The sequence below is a fragment of the Juglans regia genome, chromosome 9, assembly GCF_001411555.2.
Source record: "Juglans regia cultivar Chandler chromosome 9, Walnut 2.0, whole genome shotgun sequence".
Lineage (NCBI taxonomy): Eukaryota > Viridiplantae > Streptophyta > Magnoliopsida > Fagales > Juglandaceae > Juglans > Juglans regia.
The window spans coordinates 3,755,981-3,783,613 of NC_049909.1; the positions used below are offsets into that span (position 1 = coordinate 3,755,981).

Here is a 27,633-nt window from a genome sequence, read left to right on the forward strand (position 1 = left end):
AACACTTTGATATTCTGTCTTGTTTGATCTGTGCATTTATGCATAGATCTTCAATATACCCTATCGCGGAAACCCAAACACAAGCCAAAGATGAATATTTGGTGCATTTCCATCCAATCCCTTGTCCTAGATCCATTTTTAAATGTTAAAACTCCTTCACATTTGAACACCTTCGCTCCATGGCTGAAACTATCTTAAGCTTAATACCAAAGTTTGTTTTACATTTTCACACACAAGCACATTATGCTTTCTAGGAATTGTTATATGTTTTTCGACACTTATTCTTTACCAGGATAACGAAGGAAATAAAAATGGAGGAATAGAGTGGCTAGGCCAAAAACTCACATTGCACGACTCCTCCAAGACTTGATGTAGTGCCTTGAGTTACAAGTGGAGTGTTTGGTTTGTGAGAAAATTGAAGAAAAAGAAGGAAAAAGGGGGAAATGTTGTTTTGCCAAAAATAGCTCGATCTCTATATTTTTCTTTGTTTTTTTCTTCTACTTTTTTTTTTTTTTTGGGAGTTCATCCATGTGTACCCGCTTGTTTGCATTCTCCAGTTTATTACAATCTACCTCCACCCCCGTGGTCAAATATGGGTGGAGAATATAATGTACTTGTACCGCTTATAGTAATACCAGACTGGTCAATGAATCATTCTACACGTAGCTAAACATGCTATTTTCATGAAATTGATGGGAAAAAAAAAAAGAAACACAGAAGCCTAGTATTACTGCTGCTAAACATGCCATTTTCATGAAATTCCTTTGGAGTAAGAAAGGAAAAATGGATGCATTTCCTAACACCAACTCTAAACCCGACTGGCCTAACAAGCAGTCACGTTTCCACTGGTTCTAGCCTATCACATTACAAGTAATCATAGGGAGGTTTAAACACAAGAAAAGGAAAACCGACTATATTGGCACTAGAGAAAGGAGTTTATAGAATTGTGGTACGATTTAGAAAAATCTTTTTCAAACTCAGGTATGATTTAGAAACGACCTTTCCGAATTCGAGCCCAGGTTATAGCCGCAACTGCAGCACCCCCCAAGTGTGCTGCTCCTGATATATGGCTGTCTACCTGCAACAGTACAACAAAAGCAATAATATAAACCCATTATCTTCAATGATTCATTGGTCTGCTCCTACAACAGGGGCTCTTAAAGATTGATCAATTGTGATTATATATCAATAGCACCTGGGGCTTATCAGGACAATTTAGCTGAGGTTATCAACTTATCATGCAGTTCCATATATGGGCAGGGTTGTCTCATTTAGAGAATTAAGAAAGGGCATTGAAAATTCACAATAGATAAGGTCAGTTAGCGGTCAGACAAGAATATGGAAGACGTGATGATTCAATGGGAGAATTCATATTTGACATCCCTTGCATATATTGAATCTTACAGCCAACAGAAAGAAAAAAAAATAGGAATAGCATCTGTGCAGATCAAGCAGTACAAAAGATAACTGGAGTCACTTTGTTATGTTGTACCCCCATATAATCATGACACTACCCTTAACCTGCTTCAATCCATAGAAAATTCTAAAGCTTGAGTTGTGTTTAGGAAAATGGCTAGTCATAGAAGAAATCGAGCATACCTCTATTATCCTCAAGATATCTTTTCCAATTAGGAAGATCCCCTGCAATGACAATTAACAAAAGGTGTATTATGAGGATTTTAAGTATTTGTCTCGCACAATCAAAATCGATAGAGGCTAAAGGTGAGCTTACCAATAAGATGTAATAAAGAAAACTTTGCACTGTAGGTGCTTGATAAAAGAACTATGAATAACAGAGAGTAATATGCCTCAGAACCAACATCGTTATTCTTACTATTTCACTTAACCGAGACTTTACAATGGTGTATATTGATACACTTGTGATATATGAAAGAGAAAGAGATAATACAAAGATTCCTATATATGAACCAATAGTGATCAGCCACATCATCATTCAGTTATAACAAACTATTGCCTGCTGCAGATGTAGTGCTCCATGATATTCCCGAATCTTCCTTCTTGGTAGTGCTACTGTCCTGCAATGTTGAGGATTGCAGTGTAGAGGAATTATTTGTCTCAATAGCCCCCCTCGAGGCAAGCGTCATTGGGAAAACATTGAGGCTTGATCGCATAAGAGTGAACCGGGCAGTGGATAGTGGCATAGTAAAAATATCAGCAAGCTGATCTTTGCTGGAAACAAAGGATACCCGAAGAGACTTTGCAGCAACACGTTCTCGGACAAAGTGGTAGTCTAAAGCCACATGCTTAGTGCGCGAGTGGAGAACAGGATTTACAGCCAAATATGTTGCACCAAGGTTATCACACCACAAGGTTGGTGGATCAGCAAGAAATATCTTTAGCTCACTAAGTAGTGACTGAAGCCAGAGTATTTCACAAGTTGTGTTGGCGACGGCTTTGTATTCAGCTTCGGTTGAGGAATGGGCAATTGTGGGTTGCTTCTTGGAGCCCCAAGAGACCAAGTTAGAACCAAAATACACACAATAACCTCCAGTTGACTTGCGGTCGTCAGGACATCCAGCCCAATCAGCGTCAGAGAAGGCAGATAAAGTAAATGAAGATTTAGAAGAAAAATGAAGACCAAAGTTAGATGTGAGACGGAGATAACGTAAGATGCATTTGACTGCTTGCCAATGTGGAAGGCGGGGACAGTGCATATATTGACATACTCTATTGACTGCAAATGAAATATATGGATGTGTAAATGAGAGATATTGAAGACTACCTACTGTGCTTCGATACAACTGAGGATCCTCGAAGGATGAACCATCAGTTGTCGTAAGCTTAACCGAAGATGACATTGGGCTAGAAACAGCCTTAGACTCATGCATGTTTGTTTTCTTTAATAGATCATGAATGTATTTGGATTGAGTCATGCACAAACCATCAGAGGACTGAGAGATTTCTATTCCTAAAAAATAGTGTAAGTCACCCAAATCCTTTATGGGAAAGGAATTACTCAGTGCAGAGATAAATTGAGAGCTGAGAGCGGAATTGGAGCCCGTGATAATGATGTCATCCATGTATATTAGAACAAACACAGAATCAATGTTATTTGAGAAAATAAACAAGGATGTGTCTGATCTAGATGCAATAAATCCTAGGGAAAGCAATTTGCTACTGAGCTTAGAAAACCAAGCCCTAGGGGCTTGTTTAAGTCCGTATAAGGATTTACGCAACTTACAGAGGTGTTGAGGACAGTCTGGATTAGCAAAACCCGGCGGTTGGTGCATATACACAGCCTCTTCCAAGTCCCCGTGAAGGAAAGCGTTCTGGACATCCAATTGATGTAGCGGCCACCGAGAGGAAACAGCAATGGAAAGGATGAGACGGATCGTCACTGGCTTGACAACTGGACTAAATGTCTCAGAGAAGTCGACACCAGATTGTTGGTGAAAGCCCTTGGCCACAAGGCGGGCCTTGCGACGTTCAAGGGTCCCGTCGGCTCGACATTTGGTCTTCAAGACCCATTTTGAACCAAGGATATTCAAACCAGGAGTGAATGGGACTAAATCCCAGGTATGGTTAGAGAGGAGAGCTTGAAATTCAAGAGCCATCGCCGCACGCCACTCAGGGTGCTTGGAGGCCTCTGTGAAAGACGAAGGTTCCTCTGGAATGTTGGATGAAATGGTTTCTGTGTGATGAAGAGAGGTTTTCGGGGGTGGCCATGCGATAGTACCGTCAGACCGATTGAGAGGGCAATGGATATTATTTCGGGAACGGGTGGTCATGGGATGGTGAGGCTGTAGAGGAAATGAGGAAGTAGTTGTTGGGTCTGTAAGGGAAGACGGCGCTGAAGGAGTAGGATGCAAAGAAGAAAACCTAGATGAAGAATGATGATCGGATGGTCCCAAATCTGTCGAGTGGATAAGTGACTGAGCTGGGAATGTGGGCTAAGTTTAAGTGGTGGGTACGGGTTGGTGAGAGTTGGGCCCAGAGGAGATTGTAGTTAATGGAAGAGGTGATACGGGCATTTTGGAGTTAATGGGTGGGCCAAGGGTATGGGACATGGGTTGAGGTTCAGATGGTGTAGATGAAAAAGGGAAATTGGTCTCATGGAATTGGACGTCCCGTGAGACGTAAGTTCGGCCTGTTGACACATGAAGGCATAGATAGCCTTTGTGATCTGGGCTGTAACCCATGAAAACACAAGGTTTGGATCGTAGGTCCATTTTGTGTCGATTAAAGGGTCTGAGATTGGGCCAACAGAGACACCCAAATGTTTTTAAAAATTTGTAATCAGGTATTTTGTTAAAAAGAACTTGGAAGGGAGATTTATTTTGGAGAATGGGTGTAGGAAGTCTATTAATTAAGTAGACAGCAGTGAGAGACGTGGGTGAGAGAAGGGCATTGGTCTGTAGTGCAATACGAGACTCATGGTTCAAGAGGTAACTGTAAATTTGAGGGGTAGACAAAGGATCAGGCCGCGTGGAGAGTGAGGTCACGAGGGACTCATAATCGGAACCTAGTCCTGCTAATAAATAGATAGTAAACTCAGAGGTGGGTAATGGGTGGCCAGCGGCACTAAGGGTAGCTGCCAGAGCATTGACCTTGTGAAAATATTCAGAAATGGTAGATGAACCCTTTTTTAAGGTGGCAAGTTGGAGTTTAGTGTGCATTACGTGGGCAGAGGATTGGGCAGCAAATAGATTTGCCAAAGTTTCCCAAATCGCAAAGGAGGTTGCGCAGGAGAGCACTTGTGCCAATACTGTTTCGGACAAAGAAGTATTGATAGTTGCTACTATGAGTTGGTCCTGTAATACCCATTTCTTGTATTCAGGATTTTCAGCATTGTTAGACATGGGAGAGGAGGCATAGGAATGGTGCCGTCCACATAGCCAAGAAGCTGATGGCCTCTAAGGAAGGGCACGATTTGTGCCTTCCATAAGAGATAGTTGTCCAAGGTAAGTTTAATAGTAATGAAGTGTGATGCAGAACTAATAATGGTTGGGTTAGCTGAGGAAGAATGTTTTGAGTTGGCCATTATAGAAGAGGGGACGCTAGTCCTAGTGGCTCTCTGATACCATAATAAAGAAAACTTTGCACTGTAGGTGCTTGATAAAAGAACTATGAATAACAGAGAGTAATATGCCTCAGAACCAACATCGTTCTTCTTACTATTTCACTTAACCGAGACTTTACAATGGTGTATATTTATACACTTGTGATATATGAAAGAGAAAGAGATAATACAAAGATTCCTATATATGAACCAATAGTGATCAGCCACATCATCATTCAGTTATAACAAACTATTGCCTGCTGCAGATGTAGTGCTCCATGATATTCCCAAATCTTCCTTCTTGGTAGTGCTGTTGTCCTGCAATGTTGAGGATTGCAGTGTAGAAGAATTATTTGTCTCAATAAGATGGCAGGGACTGGGATAATAAATTCAAAATAGAGGGTAGATTTTGGAAAGAGGAATATATCAACCAGCATGATAGCATTCACAACCCCACTTGCCCCCTAGACAACACAAATAAACTCAATAGTCAAACAAGTTTCAAGTTTCAGCAAATGCTCCATGAAATTCAGGAAGTGTCCTGCAATCCTCCACCATTTTCTAGAAAATCAGAGCTTTGAAACAAGTTTTGTTAAGGAGGCTTTCCCTTAATCTTATGGACACTTCAAATGGCCTGCTGCAGTGGAACGTGCCATTTATAAGAGCAGTCCCAGATTGGGAAGTGGGAGATACTTCTAACTTATACAGCACCCTGTACGCATTGATTTTGGAGCATGGTGTAGAGGACAAACTGTTGTGGATTCATCCCAGGAACAAGAACTTCTCAGCAAGATCCTTTTATAATGCTTTGACTTCTCAATCTTCTACTGTTTTCCCTTGGAAGCATATTTGGAAAAGCAAAGTGCCTCTAAAAGTTGCTTTTTTGGTAGGTCGGCCTCTCATGGAAAAATTCTGACCATAGACAAGCTGAGGAAGCGCGGTATTATCATAATGGATTGCTGCTTTATGTGCAAAAAAAATGGAGAATCAACAGACCATCTTGTTCTCCATTGTGAAGTGACGAAGGCTCTTTGGGATGATATATTTGTAAGGATGGACATTGCGTGGGTGATGCCTAAGAGGATGGTGGAACTCTTGGCTTGTTGGAGTGGAGTACGGGCAAATCGTCAAGTAGTGGAGGTTTGGAAGATGGTGCCTATATGTCTTATGTGGTGTATATGTAACAAGAGGAATGGACAATGCTTTGAAAATAGAGAACGTTCTTCAGGGGGTATTAGAGCTTTCTTTTATCAATCTTTGTTACTTTGGGCTAAGACCATTGTATTAGAGGGGGCTAATTTTAATGACTTGTATGCTTCTTTGTTTGCCAGTAGGCTGTAATTAGGTATATTTCTCTTGTATACTACATGTGTACTTGAGCTTTGCCTAATTATGAGGATTAATAAATTTTTCTTATAAAAAAAAAATAATTGACACATTTTCTTTAAAGACTGAAGTTTCAATAGGCTTGGTAGTCATCCATAGAACAAATTTATTTTCTCCTCTCTTCTTTCTGATGAGAAACAGAAATTAGTTAGGCACTGCAAAACGGCATAATGCGTGAGAGACACACCAGAAAAGATTCCATTGGACTAATTATTTGCAAAATTTATTTCTAAAGGTCCTTATAAAAAATCTTTCTCAGGGCAAAATATATTAGCACCTTTGATGATGAGGGAATAAAGGCTTTGTGCGCCAAGAAAAATATTGAACCACCAAGAGCCCCGGCAAGATACAACTTAAGCAAAAATTCAGGTCCGAAAGCTCTTCCAATCTGCCAATGTGAGAAATTAGCAGAACAGCCATATATGAAATGTACAAACTCAAAATTAATTGACAGAAAGATGAAATTTTACAAACTCCAAATTTTACAAGCAAAACGAACAGGAAAGAGAACTAATTTGTTTCTTAAGATAAAATGGTGTCTTTATCCCTCAGCAAATACTGACCAAAAAGAGTGCACACTGGAAAGTTAAATAAAACCTACAAATTTCCTACATATCATATGGCAGTGATTGTCTGTCTAGGTTTCTCCATTGCCTACAAGGAAAATTAGATCATCCAAGTTAACAAAATCAGTCAATTGGGTTCTACATGGAGACTCGATAAAAAAATTGGTAGCACATATCATTTATAGAAATTTTAGAATACCGACTCAACTAATAGAAACACAGCTGACTATATTTCCATCAGATGACCAAATGTCAACATCTTTTTTCGTGGTTTTAAAATCATAACCACAGAGGGTTTGTAAGGGTTCTCTGGGTTTAAGAGAGGGTTGTAGGCAAATTTCTGGGTTGGAGTATGGTTTTTAGTGTAAACAGAAAGGGAATGTAAATGCATTCACAATCAAAGAACTAGCAAGACAACTATTTGATGAAAAGCAACTGAGGAATCAGATTGCCAAAGGGTTCTTCGAGGGCCCTTAACCTCCAAATTCTAGATGTTTCTTCAATAATGGTTCAGATGATTATTCAGACGTTCATTCCACTACATATCCTTGCAGGGATAACAAACGTGACAAAGGAAATTGCAACACGTGTAAAGTAAAAACAGAATTGAAAACGGAACGCAAAAAGACTAAACAACAATACTAAGACTCAATTGACTTTGAATGACAAGTAGCCTACGAGGTAGCCATTCTCTAAGTCTCCCATCTTCATACGACGTCGTGCTGGTCATCCCATGAAACGGTGAGCTTCATCTTTCTTTCTCAAACGCTGCGTTGCAAGTTCCCAACTTAAATCCCTAACTCATCACTTCACTTTTACTTCCATCTTCTTCCTTTCGATACTTGCATCTCTCTGTGTCCCTCATCGCCGCCCTTTGCCCCACCTCCTTGTGAGACCCAAACAATCTCCCTCCCTTAAAGCACCTTGCCCACAAGGTGTGGGTAAAGGTCTCTAAGCTTCCAGAGTGATTCCCAGCTATTGTTTTCATGGTTTATGCCAACCCATTTGATTAAAACTTCAGTAGTAGCTCGGCTGCGTATGTTCTTGAGACGGCGGTCCAAAATGACTTCTGGTTCCGGCAAGATTTCAGCTTTATCATTCACTGGTCACCCAGTTTTCTCTTCAAACAAGAGACGTGGAAAACTGGGTGAATCCGTGAGGCTGCTATCAGATCCAACTTGTAGGCCACTTTTCCCACACGCTGGATCACTCGGAAAGGCCCATAAAATCGTGGAGAGAGCTTGAGATTCCGACAAGTTGCTATGGACTTCTGCCTATAAGGCTGAAGTTTGAGGTAAACCCAGTCGCCTTCAATAAATTCCCTTTCAGTTCGTCTACGATCAGCATAAAATTTCATCCTTGCTTGTGATGCCTCTAAATTCTGTTTAAGCAATGACTTGATCTGATCCCTTGTGTGCAATAAACTGTCGACTGCTACATTTGATGATGTGCCCGGTATGTAAGTAGTGAGTTTACGAGGACTGTAACCGTAGAGGGCTTCAAAAGGTGAAATTTTGGTAGATGTATGATAGGATGTGTTGTACCAGAACTCTGCCATTGGTAACCATTGGGCCCAGCTCTTAGGTTTTACCCCCGCATAGCACCTTAAGTACCCCTCCAAGGTTTTGTTAAGAGCTTCCGTTTGTCCATCTGTCTCTGGGTGATAGGCGGAACTATAATTCAAGGTAGACCCTTGTAGCTCGAATAGGGCCTTCCAAAAGGAACTTAAAAAGATGGGATCTCGATCTAAAACTATTATTTTAGGAACCCCATGAAGTTTGAACACTTCCTTTAAAAAGATTTGAGCTACCCCAGCAGCTGTATATGGGTGGGAGAGTGCCATAAAATGGCCATATTTAGTGAATCTATCCACCACTACAAGTATAACACTTGCACCTTGAGACATTGGTAACCCTTCCACAAAATCTAAAGAAATTGCTTCCCAAGCCTGTGCAGGAATAGGGAGTGGTTGCAAAAGGCTTGGGGCTAAAATAGACTCAGATTTATTGACTTGACATACATCGCATTCCCTGACTGTCTTTTTGATATCCTTTTTCATACCTTTCAAAAAAAATCTCTTTTGGCTCTTTTGTAAGTTTTAAGAAATCCTGAGTGTCCAGCCTGAGGATCTCCATGTATAAACTTTAGAACCTTGCTCTTGAAAGCCGATTGAGGGTCCACCACTATTCTTCCCTTCTTTAAGATTAAGCCTTGCTGGAGTGTGTACCCTGTAGGCACCTCCTGATTATTGTCAAATCTGGCTAATAGTTGCTGCAAGTCTGTTGAGGTGGTATAAGTATGCTTTAGTTCGTCAATCCATAGAGGAGTAGGAAAGGTAATAACAGCTAACGACCCTTCAGGAACTGTTTCAGACTCATGCATTCGTGAAAGTGCATCTGCCACTTTGTTTTCCTTCCCCATTTTGTACTGGATGTTGAAGTCATATCCCATAAGTTTGGTAATCCATTTTTGTTGGGTTACCGTGCCCACCTTCTGCTCGAGTAAGAACTTTAAGGCTTGCTGGTCAGTCTTGATAGTGAAAGCCTGACCCAGTAGATAAGGTCTCCATTTATGAACTGCTGTTGCAAGTGCTAGGAACTCCTTTTCATAAGTTGATAGGGTCAGAGCTCTACCCTTTAAAGCCTTGTTGAAAAAAGCTATTGGTTGGCCTCCTTGCATTAGGACAGCTCCTATGCCTCCCCCGCTGGCATCACATTCCAGTGTAAAAGGTTGTGAAAAGTCTGGCAGCCTCAATACAGGTGGTGAAGTCACGGCTGCCTTCAGATCCTGAAATGCCGTAGCTGCCCTTTCACTCCATACAAATGAGTTAAGTTTCAACAATTCAGTGAGTGGTGATGCAATGAGTACATACCCCTTAATGAACTTACGAGAGTACCCAGTGAGCCCTAAAAATCCCCGTAAGGATTTAGTGTTCTTAGGTACTGGCCAGTCGAGCATGGCTGCCACCTTCTTTGGGTCTGCCTTGACCCCACCAACGGTCACAATATGCCCCAAACATTCTACTTCATTCACCCCAAACAAACATTTAGACCTTTTAGCATACAAACAGTGATAAGCTAGGTTCCTTACGACTTGCTGTAAATGATCCAAATGTTCTTCCATACTACTGTTGTAAACTAGTATGTCGTCAAAAAAAACTAACACAAACTTCCGCAAGAAGGGTTTAAAAACTGTGTTCATCAGCCCTTGAAATGTAGAGGGTGCATTGGTAAGCCCAAAAGGTATTACCAAAAATTCATAATGGCCTTCATGGGTGCGGAAGGCTATTTTATGGACATCCTCAAGTACCACCCTGATTTGATGATAGCCAGACCGTAGGTCTAACTTGGAAAATACCACTAAGTCATATAACTCATCCAGTAATTCATGTATTACTCGAATTGGGAATTTATCCTTAACAGTTTCATTGTTGAGAGGCCCTCAGTAATCGACACACAAACGCCAACTGCCATCATGTTTTCTGACTAATAATACAGGAGATGAAAAGGGGCTGGAACTGGGTCTAATAACTCCAGTTCTAAGTAATTCAGAGACAATTTTTTCTATTTCAATCTTTTGGTAGTGGGGGTATCGATAGGGTCTGGTAGAGATTGGGCTAGTGCCATCCTTCAAAACTATCTTGTGGTCATGAGACCTGGTAGGAGGCAAGCCCACAGGTTCCTGAAAGACCTAGTGAAAGTGTTCTAGCAACTGAAAAGTTTCTGGGCAGCAAGGCTGAGAGGGATGTTCCATCTCAGTATCTATTAACTGTAAAATAAGTCCCTTCCCTTTGTGAACAGTTTGCAACAAAAATTTATCATCTTCATTAACAAAAGTAGTATCACTTAATTGTAAGCCCTTCAACCCCACCATTTTACCCTTCCACCGAAACTGCATCACTAAGCTAGCAAAATCCCAAGTAATTGGTCCAAGGCCTTTTAACCACTGTACTCCCAGCACAGCACCACATCCAGGTAAGGATAAAACTTGAAATGAGGGAGAGAATGTGGCACCTTGTATGTTAGTGAGCACATTACTGCAATAGCCTTGACTTTGCAAGAGCTCACCATTCGCCACTCGTACCTTGAGCTGTCCAGCTCCATCCATAGGTAACTGATTTTTTTTAACAATTAGAGGATCAAGAAAATTGTGGGTGCTTCCGGAGTCCACCAAAATAACCACCATAGAGGTGCCAATCTTGCCCCATACCCTCATTGTATTCGGGCAAGGAGTGCCAGTGAGTGCATTGAGAGAAATTTCTGGGTTACTTTCTAGCAGTAGTTTAGGCCCTGTCTCTTTAGGTTCCGTGGAATCATAAAATACTTCATCAGTGATGTCTTCGGAGGCAACTTCTGAACCGTGTAGTAAGTAGAACTTAGGGGTTTTACACACATGCAATGGGTTCCATTTCTTTTCACAGTGATAACACAAGCCTTTTTTTCTTTTTTCATCCATTTGCATAGAAGAAAATTTTCTTGTAGGTACTGCTGGTCTGGTAAATCTAGAAGTTTGTTCACTGGTTGATCCACCTTGGTTATTACTGAAAGAAGATGTACTGCCCTTATCCCCCCATGTTTTTGTTGATCTCCTTGAACTGACAATATATTCCTCTTGGATTCGTGCGAGGCCAAATGCTGCATTTAGATTTACTGGGTTGAACATACGAAGGGGAAGTCGAATCTCATCTCGAAGGCCACTGAGGAAACAGCTTAACTTATGGGAATCTGGAAGTCTTTTCAGTCTGTTGGAAAGAGCTTCAAATCTGGCCTTGTATTCTGCAACTGAGGAAGTTTGCTTGAGGCGTGTGATGTCCTCCATGGGATCATCGTAAGCAGTAGGCCCGAACCTGAGTTGAAGAGCTTGGATAAAAGTTTGCAGCATGTGAATTGGCCAGTGTCTGCAGCATCCTGATACCACACAAGGGCCTCACCATTCATATGGTAGGAAGCCATGAGAAGTCTATGAGCACCAGGTGTTTGATGAAAATCAAAGTAATGTGAGGCCTTGAAAATCCAGCCCGCCGGATCTGTACCATCAAAGAGAGGAAACTCCAGCTTGATTCCTCTAAATGGTGGTCGTCGATTTTCCATCTGTTCCTGTTCTCCATCTGCACGAGGATCCCAAGTCACAAGTTGGGTTTGGATCTGATTTTGAGTAGCCATCATGGTGCGCATCATGTCATTCATCTGGTGCATTTGATCCCTTAACTCCTGAATATTGTGGTCATGATTAGCGAGCATTTCCTGTTGTTTACTAGATCTTGTATTTTCAGCCATTAGGACCGTGGGCTCTAGATACCAATTGTAAGGGTTCTCTGGGTTTAAGAGAGGGTTGTAGGCAGTTTTCTAGGTTAGAGTATGGTTTTTAGTGTAAATAGAATGGGAATGTAAATGAATTCACAATCAAAGAACTAGCAAGACAACTATTTGATGAAAAGCAACTGAGGAATCAGATTGCCAAAGGGTTCTTCGAGGGCCCTTGACCTCCAAATTCTAGATGTTTCTTCAATAATGGTTCAGATGATTATTCAGACGTTCGTTCCACTACATATCCTTGCAGGGATAACAAACGTGACAAAGGAAATTGCAACACGTGTAAAGTAAAAGCAAAATTGAAAACAGAATGCAAAAAGACTAAACGACAATACTAAGACTCAATTTACTTTGAACGACAAGTAGCCTACGAGGTAGCCATTCTCTAAGTCTCCCATCTTCATACAACGTCATGCTGGTCATCCCATGAAACGGTGAGCTTCATCTTCCTTTCTCAAACGCTGCGTTGCGAGTTCCCAACTTAAATCCCTAACTCATCACTTCACTTTTACTTCCATCTTCTTCCTTTCGATACTTGCATCTCTCTGTGTCCCTCATCGCCGCCCTTTGCCCCACCTCCTTGTGAGACCCTAACAAGGTTCGTATTTAGTTTTTATGTATCCTCCTTCTATGAGGCTTAAAGGCTCTTACATCCTAAGTGAAATGTGTTGTTCTTTGATAAAACTCCCTTTGTTCATCAGAAAACAAAATCTAAGCTTCTCTCTCACCCTCCTAATAGTATGGCTAAAGCTAGGATGATATGCTTAACAAACCTAACAGCTTGACAAGGTGTGTAGACTGTAGTAATCTGGTACACTTAAGCACCCAAAAAAAAAATAGAGAAACACAATTATCAATACCTTCATCACAGAAAAATACAATTTCTAGTAATTCCCATACATCCCCAAACTAGAAGCTGTTAAAAAAATCTGAAAAATCCGAATCTTTCGTTCATATTCAAAAATTAAATATTATTTATTTATTGAAAAAATTGTATATTTGTTTCAATTATATTAAAAAATGGATTAAAATGTGATGTTTGCAAATTGTCAGACACAAGTATAAAACAACAGACACAGAAGCAAAGAACCCTTACATTCATTCCAAAGAAGTATAATCCGATCATGTTGGAAGCAATATGCCCGACATGAATATGACTGAATGCAAAAGTTATCAACACATGCAGTCGTCCACTTGCAATATTATCCAGTGAGATCTGTTCAGAGAACATCAATATGTAATGAGTTTAGGAAGATATCATATTAAATTGAATCCGATTGGAAGATGGCCATTGTCAACATGTCTATCCTTTGTACCAAAGCCTTATGTGATTATTAGCTAACTTTATTTATCCCCTTTAAAGAAAAAAGCCATTTTTCCCTCACAGAAGCACATGCTTGTTATATTATTTAAAGTTTTCTTGACACCGCTTGAGCTGTATCCTAAGACTTAGCTTGCTTCTGACACAAACCAATCTAGAAACAGAGTGCCCAATCAAGTAGAAGTGTGGAAAACATAATCTAAATTATGGCTTGTTTGTTAGAGGGAAATAAATTCCAGACTCGGTGCTTATTGCAAATGAATGCCTGAATATAGAGATATAGCATTGCTTTGTAAGCTTGATATGGAAAAGGCATACGACGATGTTCACTAGGACTTTCTATATTATTTGCTGGGAGGTGTGGTTTTGGGGAGAAGTGGCGTTCTTGGACAATGCAGTATATCTCCACAGTTCAATTCTCTGTGTTGCTGAATGGTACTCCTGGTGGTTTCTTCAGTGGTTCTTGTGACTTAGACAAGGCGAACCATTGTCTCCTTTACTTTTTGTAATTTTCGTGGAAGCTTTCAGTAGAATGTTGTCAGTTCAGGTGGAGGGTGCTTTCCTATCTAGATTTTCAGTAGGAGATCTCAGCATTTATCATTTGTTGCTTGCATTTGACACTTTAATATTCTGTGGCCATTAACTCTCCAAGGGCTATTCTCTTATTCTTTGAAACTGATTCTGGAATAAAAGTGAACTTAGCCCAGTCAAAATTAGTTCCGGTGGGAAATGTTCCTTTCATGGGGGTTTGGCTAGCATATTGGGTTGCAAGGTATCAACTCTGCCTAATGAATTACGTTGGTCTTCCTTCAAGAGCCTCCTTTGAGGCTCAGTTAATTTGCGAAGGTCTGATTGAAAAGATGGAGCATAGGTTGGCTAGTTGAAAGAGGATGTATTTTTAGGACCACCTTAATTAAGAGCATTTTTTTCCATTTACCTACATATTTCTTATCATTGTTCCCTTTTCCCTCTAGTATAGCTAATCACATGGAGAAGCTCCAACATGATTTCTCATGGGGAGGAATTGGGATTAGTTCAAGTTTCATCTTATGTAACGACCCGATCCTATATTTTTAGGGATACATTTCAGATAATTTTATTAGGCTCAATAAATGAGTTAAAGCCCAAAAAAGAATTTATCGGATAGATTATTTTTATTAAACCTAGAATTATGACTCCATCATTATTATTATCATCATTATTATCATTATTATTATTATTATCATCATCATCATCATTATTATTTTTCTTATTATTATTATTATTATTATTATTATTTTTCTCTACAAGCTCATGAGTCATTTTCATTATAAAACTCCTCCTTACCGAATTTTTCTTCTATAAATTTCAATAATCCACTCACATGCAAATTCACAACTCTTTTTATCTAGGATTTTCTTTTAGGTTTTCAAACATATATACATATACACGTTTCACTCACCAAAACTGCAAGCCGCAAGTCCTCCACCATGAGTCTTCCAATCACGTATCAAAACAATGCATGCACGGCTTCATCCGTTTCCTCCGCATTCACGTTTCTCATCCTAGGGTTTTCCTCTTGGCTCTCAACCAGCTAGGTTTATAAATAAGTTAAGCCCTCCTCTACATGAAAGGCATAGTCACTGCCGTCAACGTCTAAATACACTCACGCACACAAAGCACCTTTCACAAACCTCCTCCCCTCAAAACCGCAACACACGTCCAGGAAAACAACCCCCACCACCTCCCCTTAGTTTGTCCAGCAGACCACCCAAGACCTTCTCCGTGACGACCACCGAAAACCACAGCCACAGCCCCACGTTCAGTCCCGCAGCACGGCTACCCGAGTTCACCACCTAACGTTCACCCTCCAACACCCCTAGCTCACGCTCCGCCCTCAGCCAACGCGTAACCGAGAACCACCAACTTCCCCACACACAGCAACCAAAGCTCTACCCACCACCACCGTCGCCCAGCCGTTGAGAAACCACACGAACAATACTCTGTTTTACTTCACCAAAACAGAGGAATTATCCTTGCCCAAAACGAGAGCCACGTTCTGCCACTAGTGGGCCGCGACGCCACCGTCGACAGCAACAGACGACGCTGGAGATCTAGCCTCCACTGCCCAGTGATGCCACAGCAAGCCGCCACCCTTGCTCTGTAAGTTCACACCGTTTCCTCTCCCTCTCATTCATCCCGTAAACTCTCTTTCACTCATTCTCTCTCTTCTGCCGCACCACTGCCGGAGAAGCCCAGCACGACGCAGACCACTCCTAGCCACCGTGAAACTCATCCAGCCACCATGACCCTTCGTCGCACTCAGCCTCTCTCTCGGTGAGCATCGCACCACCCTCCACTTCCGTAAACTGTTTTTATTCTTGTCCCGTAAGCTGCCTTCTTCCCTATTTTATGTGTTTTATTTTCAGACTTTCCCAAAATGCCCATGCCCACTATGATGTTTTCCCAAAAATACCTATGTCTATTTAGGATTAAAAGATGAGAATATTTTAGTGTAAGGAAGAATCTAGGTTTAGAAAATATAGACTATTTTAGTAGTTTAGGTTTTAAATAAAGTCATAGGTTTAATTAGAAATTTATGAAAATTTCGTGTTTATTTTTATAGGCGACCGACTATGCGTCGAAAATAGTGGATTAACGCTGCAAGGTAAGTAGCATGATCATATTCTTACCCATATGTACGGTGAAATGCTTGTCTTTTTATAAAAGATATTATGCATGTATGCCCTTCATTGGAAGCCCCTTTTTACGTACACAAGACATGATAAAATTATGAAAAATCCATGATTTTATGTGAAGTATTATGCATTAAGTTATTTAAGAAAAATCATGATTTTATGCGATGAAACATGTATCACGACATTTATGAAATAATGTGATTTCATTTGAAATCTATGATATGATATGACAAGATATGACAAGTATGCATGTGATTTCTTTTGAAATCTATGATATTACAAGTATGCAAGTATGATTATGACAAAATATGATTATGATAAAATATGTAACGGCCTATGTTATGATATGGAAACGGTACCTATGTTATGGGCATATTGCATTGCCAGGTCTTGCATGCTGGTAGTGCACCCAGTATGTCTTCCTTATGTATGGATTCCACAACCCGCGGCCACGGGCGGAATCGAAATCTATTTAGATTCGCTAACCCTAACTCACGGGGGTCAACAGTGAGTAACAGCCTATGACAAGTGAAAGATAAGTTAATGTTCATGTTCATGTTATTTATGAATGTATTTATAAATATGCACGTTTTTTTTTTAGAAACCTTATGTTTATTATGTTTACTGTATAATGTCTTGCTTATTGAGTATTCGACTCATTTTAGTTTTTTTTTATGTTCTTAAACTACCCCAGGTGATAACATTTATGAGGATGAGACTGCAGGACAGGACTAGACTCCGGGCTGTGAGGCAAAAGCCTAGACAGATTATGCTGTGATTATTTTTATGGTTTAAAGTTTAAATAAATTATTTTGATAAGCACATGAGACTTCCGTATTTTTTAAATAAGTGCTTCTGCAGACTCTATTTTGGATTTTCAGTATTCATTAAAATTTGTTTTATTTATGGAAACTTTCGCATCTGGCGCGTTGTTAAAAAAAAAGTTTTAAATTCAAGTTTAGTAGTAGCACACTGGCTCCTTGAAAATTGTAAAATGTCTTTTTGGAAAGCGGGGTGTTACACCTTATTAATTGGGATGAGGTATGCTCTCTGGTTTCCAGGGGAATATTGGGAGTTCAAAACTTACTTAGATTCAATCAAGACCTACTAGGAAATTTTTTGTGGTGTTTCCAATAGGAGAGGGATGCTTTGTGGAAGGAGGTAATTGACTTAGTGTTTGGGGGGAGGGTGCATGAAAGAGGTAAATGGACCTATAGCGTGGGTCTGTGGAAATATATTAGAAAATGATGCGTCTGTTCACTAAACACCCTAAAGTGGAGATGGGTGATGGTTCCAGGATCAAGCTCTGGCATGATTTATGGTGTAGGGACAGGGTGCTCAAGAATGCTTTCCCAATAGTCCATGGGATTTCTCGTGAGGTGGCTTCAATGGCTGATTCATTTGAAGTTTTATATGGCTCTCTTCAGTGGGATGGTAAGTTTGTTCAAAGCAGATTTCAATTTAGGAGATAGGGGCCTTCACCAATTTCTTCACCTTGTGATCCTCTATTGATCTTGGAGCTGGAAGCACAAACAAAATGCTTTGGAGCGCTTCCAAGAAAGGGAAATTCACTTAAGCTCATTTTACAAGGTCCTCACTTCTGAAGTGAATTCTCCCTTTGCTTGGAAAAGTATCTGGAGTAAGGCGTCACTAAAAGCCATTGTTTGCTGGGATAGCTTCCTTAGTGAAGAATTTAACCATTGACAACCTAAGGAAGTGCAATGTCATTGTGATGGATTGATGTTGCGTGTGCAAGAAGAGTGGGAAATCAGTTGACCACTTGCTACTCTACTATGAAGTTGATGGGTAATGCCCAAGAGGGTGGTAGGCCTTTTCTTGAGTTGGAGAGAGTTATATGGCAATCCACAAAATGCAGTCGTGTGGAAGAAGTGAGAATATATATATATAAAAGCTGACATGGCTAGGGCGAATTTTTTCTCTCGACTTTGAGGCATCCTAGGGCTTTCGTGAGAGAAGGGGAGGTTCGGATTCGTTCTACAAAGCAGTGGGTGACTAATACGAAGGGGAAGGATTTAGTGGAAGCTTTAGGGAGGCATTTTGCCGATGTGGTGGGATCAAATCCTCTACTGCTGCTGAACGTTAACATACCACATCGTGCTCCAAAGTTTCAAGATGATGAAATGGTTTTTGTATTCTCAAAAGCAGAAGGAGCTTTGCTAGGGATCCGCAACTGTTTCGATGCACACTACACACACTTTTTATTTTTTATTTTTTTCAAATGTCAGATGCTTCTCTCTCATCTATCTCTCTCTCATCTATGTCTCTCTCTCCTCAAGCTCTCTCTCTCATCACCTCTCTCTCATCAAGCTTTCTCTCTCTTCCACCTCTCTCAATCCTCAAGCTCTCTCTCTCATCATTTCTCTCTCATCAAGCTTTCTGTCTCTTCGACCTCTCTCACTCGTCAAGCTCTCCCTCTCATCACCTCTCTCTCATTAAGCTTTCTCTCTTCGACCTCTCTCTCTCATCAAGCTTTCTCTCTCTTCGACCTCTCTCACAAGCTCTCTCTCTCATCACCTCTCTCTCATCAAGCTTTCTCTCTCTTCGACCTCTCCCTCTCTCCTCAAGATCTCTCTCAGACCTCTCCCTCTCTCCTCAAGCTCTCTCTCTCATCAACTCTCTCTCCTCAAGCTCTCTCTCTCATTAGTTCTCTCTCATCAAACCCCTCTCTCTCTCTCATCAAACCCCTCTCTCTCATCAAGCTCTCACGCTCTGCCTCCTCAACGTCTCTCACTTCTCTCTCTTCTCAAGTGTTCTCTCTCACATCAAACTGTTGATTGCAACGAGAGGAAAAAAATCAAACGGTAAAACCGATTGACACGTGGGGTGTGTTTTGGCTGATGCCAAGCAGAGGCTGATGCGAATACTTTTTCTTGAAGTTATTATGTCGAAGACCTTCACTTGATCATATTCGGGGCCTTATAAATAATCGGTGGGGGTTGAAAGCAGTACCAATTATGTAATATCCGAGTCCTACTCATAGGTCTTTACGTCATTTTATTAATTCTTTAAGTTAAATATTTTGAGATAAAGATTTTTATTATTTTTAATTATTTTATTTTAAGATGAGTATGCTTTATTTTTAAAATATGATTTATTAAAATAAATCAAAGGTATTATTTTTATGACTTTGAAATATTTTCCCTTAAGCCCTTTAATTTTATTCATTTCAGAAATGGCCCAAGTATTCTCTATCATTGGATTCGTAAGTGAAAAGCATCCTTGAGGTGGATAGATCTCCACCATCAATCTTCGAAGCTTATGTGATAAGCTTTGACTAAGGCAGAAAGTCTCTCTTATCCCTTTCACCCATAGGCTTCTAAAGTAAGCCATCAAGCCCTTTGACCCATAAGCTTCCTAAGGAAGCTATTGCACCCATCGTCTAAGGCAAGTCAAAAAGAGAGAAGAGAAAAATAAAAATTGTCCTAAGGCATTCCCCAATACCCATCGACCGTCACCCAAGGAAAATAGAAAACTTCATCTTCCTCTCCAAGCAAGCATTAGCCAACCTTCACCTATTTCTTCCTCTTCTCTTTCCATCTTTAAGAAAGTAAGTTCATCTCATCTCCTTCAAGCTTGTGACTCCATAGCAAGGGACAAAGAAAAATATTTTCCTCTCATCCTCTCCAAGCCATACGAGTATATTCTCTCCATATTCATTTTCGGTTTTTGCCTCAAAACTTGGAACTCAAGCTTGATTTTCACCTTTCAAAGGGTGAAATCTTGAAGGTAATATACTTTTGGTATTCCCTGCTATGATTTACATGTGGGTTTCAAGTTTCACTATTTTCTTACCTATGATGTTTCGGTTTTGGGGTTTAAAACAGTGATATCGTGTTGCTCTTCATCCACACGGTTGTCCCTCTATTTGGTCTTCCACTTGTGTTTTGGAAGGAGCTAAGAGCTTAAGGTAAAAATCCTAATTTGACTTATTTATTTTTAATGTGATTTTGCAAGCTCATTAAGTGTTTTAGCTTGTGTTTTGATGTGGTTAATTTCTCATATTGCAACTAAATATGTATGCCCTATTTTTTGCCCAAACCGAATGGTATTATAGTTGTTTTGCTATGTATTTTCCTATATTTCGAAAATACTATGTTGTTATTAAATTTGGTTTAATCATAGGTGATGATTAAAGTGATTTTAAATTATATATGTTGTTATCATGTGCCTTGTGTTGAGATTTGGTTGGTAATCTAATTTTAGGATGCTAGAGGTTTGGTTTAAAGGTTTGCTTGGTTCTATAATTTTACATCTTGCTTTTAAAAAGTATTAAGTGAGTAAATCATAAGTTTAAGTATTTAAAGACTTTAAAATTTCTTAATGGGTGACTTTGTCATACTTTATGCTACTTTAATTTTAATAGGAGGTTTTATCTAAACTAATTAAATATTGCTTATGTGAATAGGTTATAGCTTAGTTAGTTTTATAGAGACCCATTTCTCCTCATAAAAGGCCTAATAAGAGGAGTGATGTAACTCCTTATAAAGTCCAGGATGAGTTTCTTCCTAAGCCATTTAGGACTTCTCAACACACCCCCTCAAGTGTGGACCGGTATTTCCGGTACCATCATTGTGGGTAGGTTGCAGGAGTCAATCATCAGTCATAGGTTAACCTGCTCTGATACCATATAGAGACACTCATTTCTCCCCATAAAAGGCCTAATAGGAGAAGTGATGTAACTCCTTATAAAGTCTAGGATGATTTTGTTCCTAAGTCTTGTGGGACTTCTCAACACGCCCCCTCACGTGTGGACCTGTATTTCCTGTACCATTATCGTGGGTAGGTCGCAGGAGCCAATCATCAGTCATAAGTTAACCTGCTCTGATACCATATAGAGACACTCATTTTATAGAAACATTCATTTCTCCTCATAAAAGACCTAATAGGAGGAGTGGGGTAACTCCTTATAAAGACCAGGATGAGTTTGTTCCTAAGCCGTGTGGGACTTCTCAACACACCCCCTCACGTGTGGGCCAGTATTTCCGGTACCATCATCGTGGGTAGGTTGCAGAAGCCCATCATCGGTCATAGGTTAACCTCCTCTGATACCATATAGAAATACCCATTTCTCCCCATATAAGGCCTAATAGGAGGAGTGAGGTAACTTTTTATAAATACCAGGATGGGTTTGTTCATAAGCCGTGTGAGACTTCTCAACAAGTTTAGATATAAGAAATTAATTGTCCATGATATATTATGATATGCAAAGCTTTCCAAGTATTCCTAAGTCCATGACATGCCATGTATTGGAGTAAAAATAGCCCATTTATGTTGTCCATCGTTTGGTTAAATTCTACCTAACCTAAGAGTCCAAAAATGTTGATAAGCTAACCTTTTTATAATGAGGGACCACAAGTTGATTTAAAGGGCATGTTTCCTAAGCTTGTTTAGCCTACTTGAGATGGCTAAATCTATTTTAAAGCCCATTGTTGAGAATTTCTAGATTTTATCTCCTCATATCCATAACCCAAAGTGAGCTTAAATCAAAAAAACCTTGCTTGAAGCCTATGAATTCTTAAGTACTTTTCATATAAGCTTTTAAAAATAATCTCTCCATGAACAGCTAGCATGTCTTAATATTTAAGTTATTTCTTTTATAAGTTGAGGTGAGGAGTAGTCATTTGGATTAATGTTAAGCATAGAAGAGGTGTTAGATTGTAATATCGTGACTTTCTCTTTTAAAGGGAGGGCTAAAGGATATTGTATGAGTATTAACACGCTTATGCTATTTATTGGAATATGACCTATATTGATTATGGAAGTATCGAGGAGCATAGAGGTAAGTAGTTATGACCATGCTTCTTACACCAAGTTCTCTTTATGAAAGAATGTCTCTCTCTCTTTTCAAATATTCTTCTAAAGAAAGAGTAAAGGTATATAGTATGTACAATCTCTTTCTTGATAGCCTCTGTTAAACACCCTATCGATTATAATTGTGTGTATGTGTATAAGGTAATGCATGCACGTAGGTTGTAAGTCATGAGATTTCCATACATGCTCTCTCAATAAACTTATTGGTTATCCCTATATGTAGTATAGCATGAAAATGTATTTTGTTCATAAAAATGCATGTGCATTGGATTAAGAAAGATGATGAAAATGTTTTGATTGCAAAGGAAAGGAAATGAATGTCTCATGCCTTATGCTTCAATTGATGCTTTAAATGAGTTTTAAAATGTCCCTATGAACTCATGCTTTAAATGACGTGAAGAAAATGTTTTAAAATGTCCCTATGAACTGATGTTAAAATGTCCCTATGAACTAATGTGTTATAGATGCCATGAAAAATGATGTTTAAGCTCATGCTTTTAAAGGACGTTTTCCATAAATGAACTGTTAAATTAAAAGGATTGAAATGACTTAAATGAATGAAAGAAATGACTTAATGAATGAATGTCTTATTGTATGAAAATACGTAATGGCCATATGAATTAAAAGGGTACCAAATGAATGGGCAAATTGCAATGCCGGGTAAGTAGTACTGGAAGTGCACCCAGTGCTGCCCCCTAACTGAAAGGGATTCACAACCTGTGGCCACGGGCGGAATCCAAGTCCAAAGGAAAACTACTAACCCTAACACACGGGGCGTAATAGTGTGTACCGGCCAAAGAAAGTGAAATATGAAAGTATAGTTATTTCTTAAAATGTTTATACATAAAAGCATAGTTATTACTTATTCCTTAAATGTTTATGCATGAAAGTATGGCTTATTCTTTAAATTGTTATGCATGAAAGCATTGTCACGATTAGCAAATGTTTATGTATTCATGTTTTCAAAAGAAAAGAATAGATGCCTAGTATGTTCACTGCATGGTGTACTACTTACTGAGTATTCGACTCACTTTTGTTTTAAATGTTTTAAACATCCAGGTGATGACGAAAAGGCTAGGGAGCAAGGCACTACTACAGAGGGAGAGGCAAAAGCTTAGGATCTTCTCTAACTAGAACAATTATGTTTTGGATGATGGGTTATGTTTTTATGAATGTATGGACTCTGAGAGTCTTTTATGGATGAATGTTCGAATAGAATGTCTATCAAGTGTTCCCTTTATTAAATTAAAAATTTAGAGTGCACGTGTGTCATGTCCATGCCAATAGCATGTTACTAGAAAAAGAAAGAAAAGAAAGAAAATGAAAATAAAAGAAAAAGAACAGGCATTTACGTCGCGATCCCGCCCTTCCCGGGGCGGGGTTGTGACAAGTTATTGGTCAATTGAGAAACCCACGTAATGTGTTGGTGCAGATGGCTAAGGAAGAGGATTTTATCTTTGTGATGGTGAGAGGAAATTTTGAAATACTTGGCATACCTTTTCAAGTTTTTCACTGGACTCCGGAGTATGTGGAAGATGGGATTCGCCTTGGGTTCCGGTGTGGATGGATTTGCCGGGATTACATCCGAATTATTTTCAGGAATCAATATTGCGTAGTATTGGTGATGGCTTTGGTAAATATCTGAAGCGGGATAACGCTATGGCTTGTGTTTCTCGACCGGAGGCGGCTCAAATTTATGTGGAGGTAAATATTTATGCTCCTTTGAGGCATTCTTTTTGGCTGGGTTCTCCACATGGGAGTTCTAGTCTTTTTCAGGAAGTCTTTTATGAGGCGGTGCCGAGTTATTGCAGCTCTTGTCACAAACAGGGTCACACAAAACTCAGATGCAAACAAGGTCGGGATATTAAGCAGCAAATGAATGTAGTGCCAAGAGGTGGTAATAAGAAATCGGGAAAACTAACGTGGAAGGAGGTCAATCTTAAGGATAGAAAGGAACAGAGGCCTATTGCGCAGGTAGAGATTGGGGAGGCGTCAAGGTCTCGGTGTCAGGCAATTTTGGAGAGTATCCAGGTTCGAAAAAATGCACAATCGGGTAGATTGGATACAATTTTATTTATCTCACAGTTGGGAGTGGTACATGAGAATTGTGAGGCTATTATTAGAGAAGCTGATCTGGTTGTGGCAATGGCTAACCTTGAGATGCATATATCTTACGTGTGCAGCTCGAGCACATCTGTGAATCACTGGCAGCAAAATGATGAGAAAGATGGTGTGATGGATGATTTCTCACATACCCAAACGCCTGTAGTGAATTCAGAAAAATGGTGTGATATGGCTAAAGAGGTTTTAGAGGAAGAGGCATTGCAGAAAACCGCTAATTCTGTTCCTAGGAGCTTGCTGAGGGTGGTTGATGAGGCCTTGGAGTTTGAGTTAGGAGGGTTGGGAAGAGTAGATTTTTTGCAGTTAACGATATTATTGAGGATGCTCTATGTCGGGCGGTTTCTAATGTGGAACAAGAATGTGAGTTAAATGAGTTGGCTGCAAAAATTTTTTATCCTGATCCAGCAATAGATGTTCCTTTGAAAAATGTAAAGGGGGTAAGAAAAGAGAAAGTCTATCGTTGTCCTGGAGCTTTGTAAGCGTTCCAAAAAATTTATTTGATTTTTTTTATGTCTATACTCATATGCAATATTAGGGGAATTATTTCGTTGAAACATAGGCTTCGGCGTATTTTGAATAAAAGCCATCCATTGTTAGTGGCTATTTTGGAACCTTTTCTTAATGCGAATAAATGTAGTAGATGGGCGACATGGTTGCATTTACCATCTTGTTAATAATTCGAACGTGGGTGGGAAAATATGGTTGTTTTGGGCAAAAGAGCTTGAGTTCGAGCTGATTTAAACTACAGCACAAGCTATTTCGGGCTGGTTCTCTTATGGTAATAGGCGTGTGTTGACATCTTTTGTGAATGCCAGTTGTTTCCGTGATCAAAGACTAGAGCTATGGGATTATCTCAGATTGCAAGACTCTCAAGGGCTTCCATGGCTCATTGGAGGGGATTTTAATATTTTTTTTTTATAAGTAAAAATATTATATATATCAAAAAGGAATAACCAAGTATATTGATGTATACAAGAAAACACATTGCCCATTGACCCCAATGACCCAAAAAACCCGTGAAAAACAACCCAAAATACACTAAGCCCGACCCCAACCCCTTGTTTCCTGTAGAACTAAAACGCTACCCGAAAACCCAACCCCAACCTCTTATTTCCTCCTTTAGAACTAAAACTTCACAATGCCCTCCCTTTGGACTTTCCTGTAGTTGAGCTACCACTCTTAGTGTCGTAGTTGATTGTCCAATGAAGACTCCTTGCTTTTCTTGAAACTTGATTTGGTTCCAAGCTCGTGGCTTGCCTCAATCGCAGTAATTAGTTCTTTAAATTGGTCTTCACATCCTCCATGTGAAATTCTCACAAACTGCTGAATCTCGCTAACTTTAGGCAGAATCCAATCTGCTATTGGAAGAAGAAAAACCAAGGGAGCAACATTATTCCCAGACACAGCATCCAATTGCACTCCCGCCGCTGGACATTCCTCTATACAAGGCACCAACGCCAAGCTCATTGGTTCTCCAACAACTCTATCGATTCTCTCCAATGGTTTCAGGCACATTGGAGATTCAGGGGTGATAGCAAGTTCCTTCACCTCTAGGGTGGTATCGGATTCTACATCTCTTTCAGACCTCGGCAGTACACCATTTTCGTTCAACTCCGACGAGGGAGTCATAGCTTTTTCAGGGACCAAGGGTGTAACAAGAGGCGAATGGCATTCCATTACTAATGTCTCAATGCCGAAACTGGATGTAGACCCCTTTTCAAATATTCCAGATTTCCTTTTGACCCACCATACTCTCCTCGACCTGGTTATGGGGACAGGGCCGAATCTGATTTTCCGTTTTCCATTAGAGTTTAAAGGGTTTGGGTCCATCTCGTTTCTTATAACTCTGTTGTCTCCAGCTAAAATTAAGTCTATTTTCATAGACAAGTAAGCTATTGTTGCCTTCAACTCGACCAGTTGGGTTTCCATCTCCGAAATGATAGTGAAAAAGTTGAGGGCTTGCTACAGGCTTCTCGGGCTAAGATTGATTTTAATGGGTGCATTAACGATTGTGCTTTGCTAGATCTCCCTTTCAAAGGAAATTGTTTATCTTGGTGTAATGGAAGACTTGGAGGAAGGCGAAAATGGGCCCGATTGGAAGTTTTACGTAGATTGGGTTTCTCTGATAATTGGAGAAATCTAGTTTATAATGCGAGTGCTTCTCCGTATTACTTGGTGATGTTGAATGGATGCACTAAAGGTTTTTTTAAGGCTTTGCGTGGCTTACAGCAAGGTGATCCTTTATTGCCATACCTTTTTATTTTGTCTCAGGAAATTCTCTCTCGTATGCTACATCAACAATTTAGTGTGGGTCATATTAAACCTTACCATCCGGGTGGGGGTACCGTTATTTCTCATTTGTTGTATGCGGACAATATCCTGATTTTTGCAAATGGTGGAAAGGTGTCCATCCGGAATTTTATGTTAACTTTGCACCGGTATGAAAATATGTCTAGCCAGTCGATTAGCCCGAGTAAGTCTACTAATTTTTTCTCATGTACCATTTCTACGGATAGGAAAAATAGCCTCAAGCTGATTTCCAGTTTTGAAGAAGGATCATGGCCTTGTCTATATCTGGGAATTCCACTTTACGTGGGGCGGTTGAAGATTAGATTATTTGATTTTTTATTGGCAAAAATTCAGAAAAAGTTAGCAGGTTGGAAAAGTGAGATTTTATCTTTTGGGGGGAAGATCATTATTATTAAAAATGTGTTGAACAACATGCCAATCCATATGTTATATGTTTTGAAGGTGCCGAAAGTTGTGTTTGCAACGCCTAAAAAAGTCTTTTCTGATTTTCTTTGGGGCTCTTCGATGGAGATTAAAAATCGCAAGTGGTTATCATGGAGGAGTGTTTGTAAGCCAGTGGAGGAGGGAGGCCTTGGCATTAGAGATTTGATGGAGGTGCAAGATTATTTACTTATGAAATTTGGTTGGAAATTACTAAAGGGGGAATCTATGTGAGCAGAATTTTTCCTAAAAAAGTACCTTGGGCAGATCATATTTATAACATAACGCAAGTAAACAAAGGTTCCCGGCTCTGGAAGGGAATTACAGCGTTATTGCCAAACGTGATGTTGAACTCTCAATGGTTGGTTAGGAATGGTCAGTTAAATTTTTGGATGGATAATTGGATGGGGTGTGGTCCTTTGAGAAGTCTTTGTCCGATGGTAGGAAGTTGTAATCTGACGATAGCTGAAGTAATTGATGATAGGGAGCCGAAACTTGAAGAAATTCAGAACCTGGTAAGGCCTGAGGTATTGCAGCTAATTTCTGAATCAGGTGTGAGGATTTGGCAGGGGAGGGATGTGTTGGTATGGAAGCATTCTGTGGATGGAGATTTCACCACTAAATCTGCCTAGGATATTTCTAGGCAACGTGGTCAAGTTTGTGAATG

The 27,633-nt window shown here is 39.9% G+C and overlaps 1 pseudogene; it reads right to left on the minus strand.

Moving 5' to 3' along the window:
* Window positions 1–988: 988 nt before the first annotated feature.
* Window positions 989–27,633, minus strand: part of LOC108996180 — a 31,309-nt pseudogene continuing 4,664 nt past the window's right edge.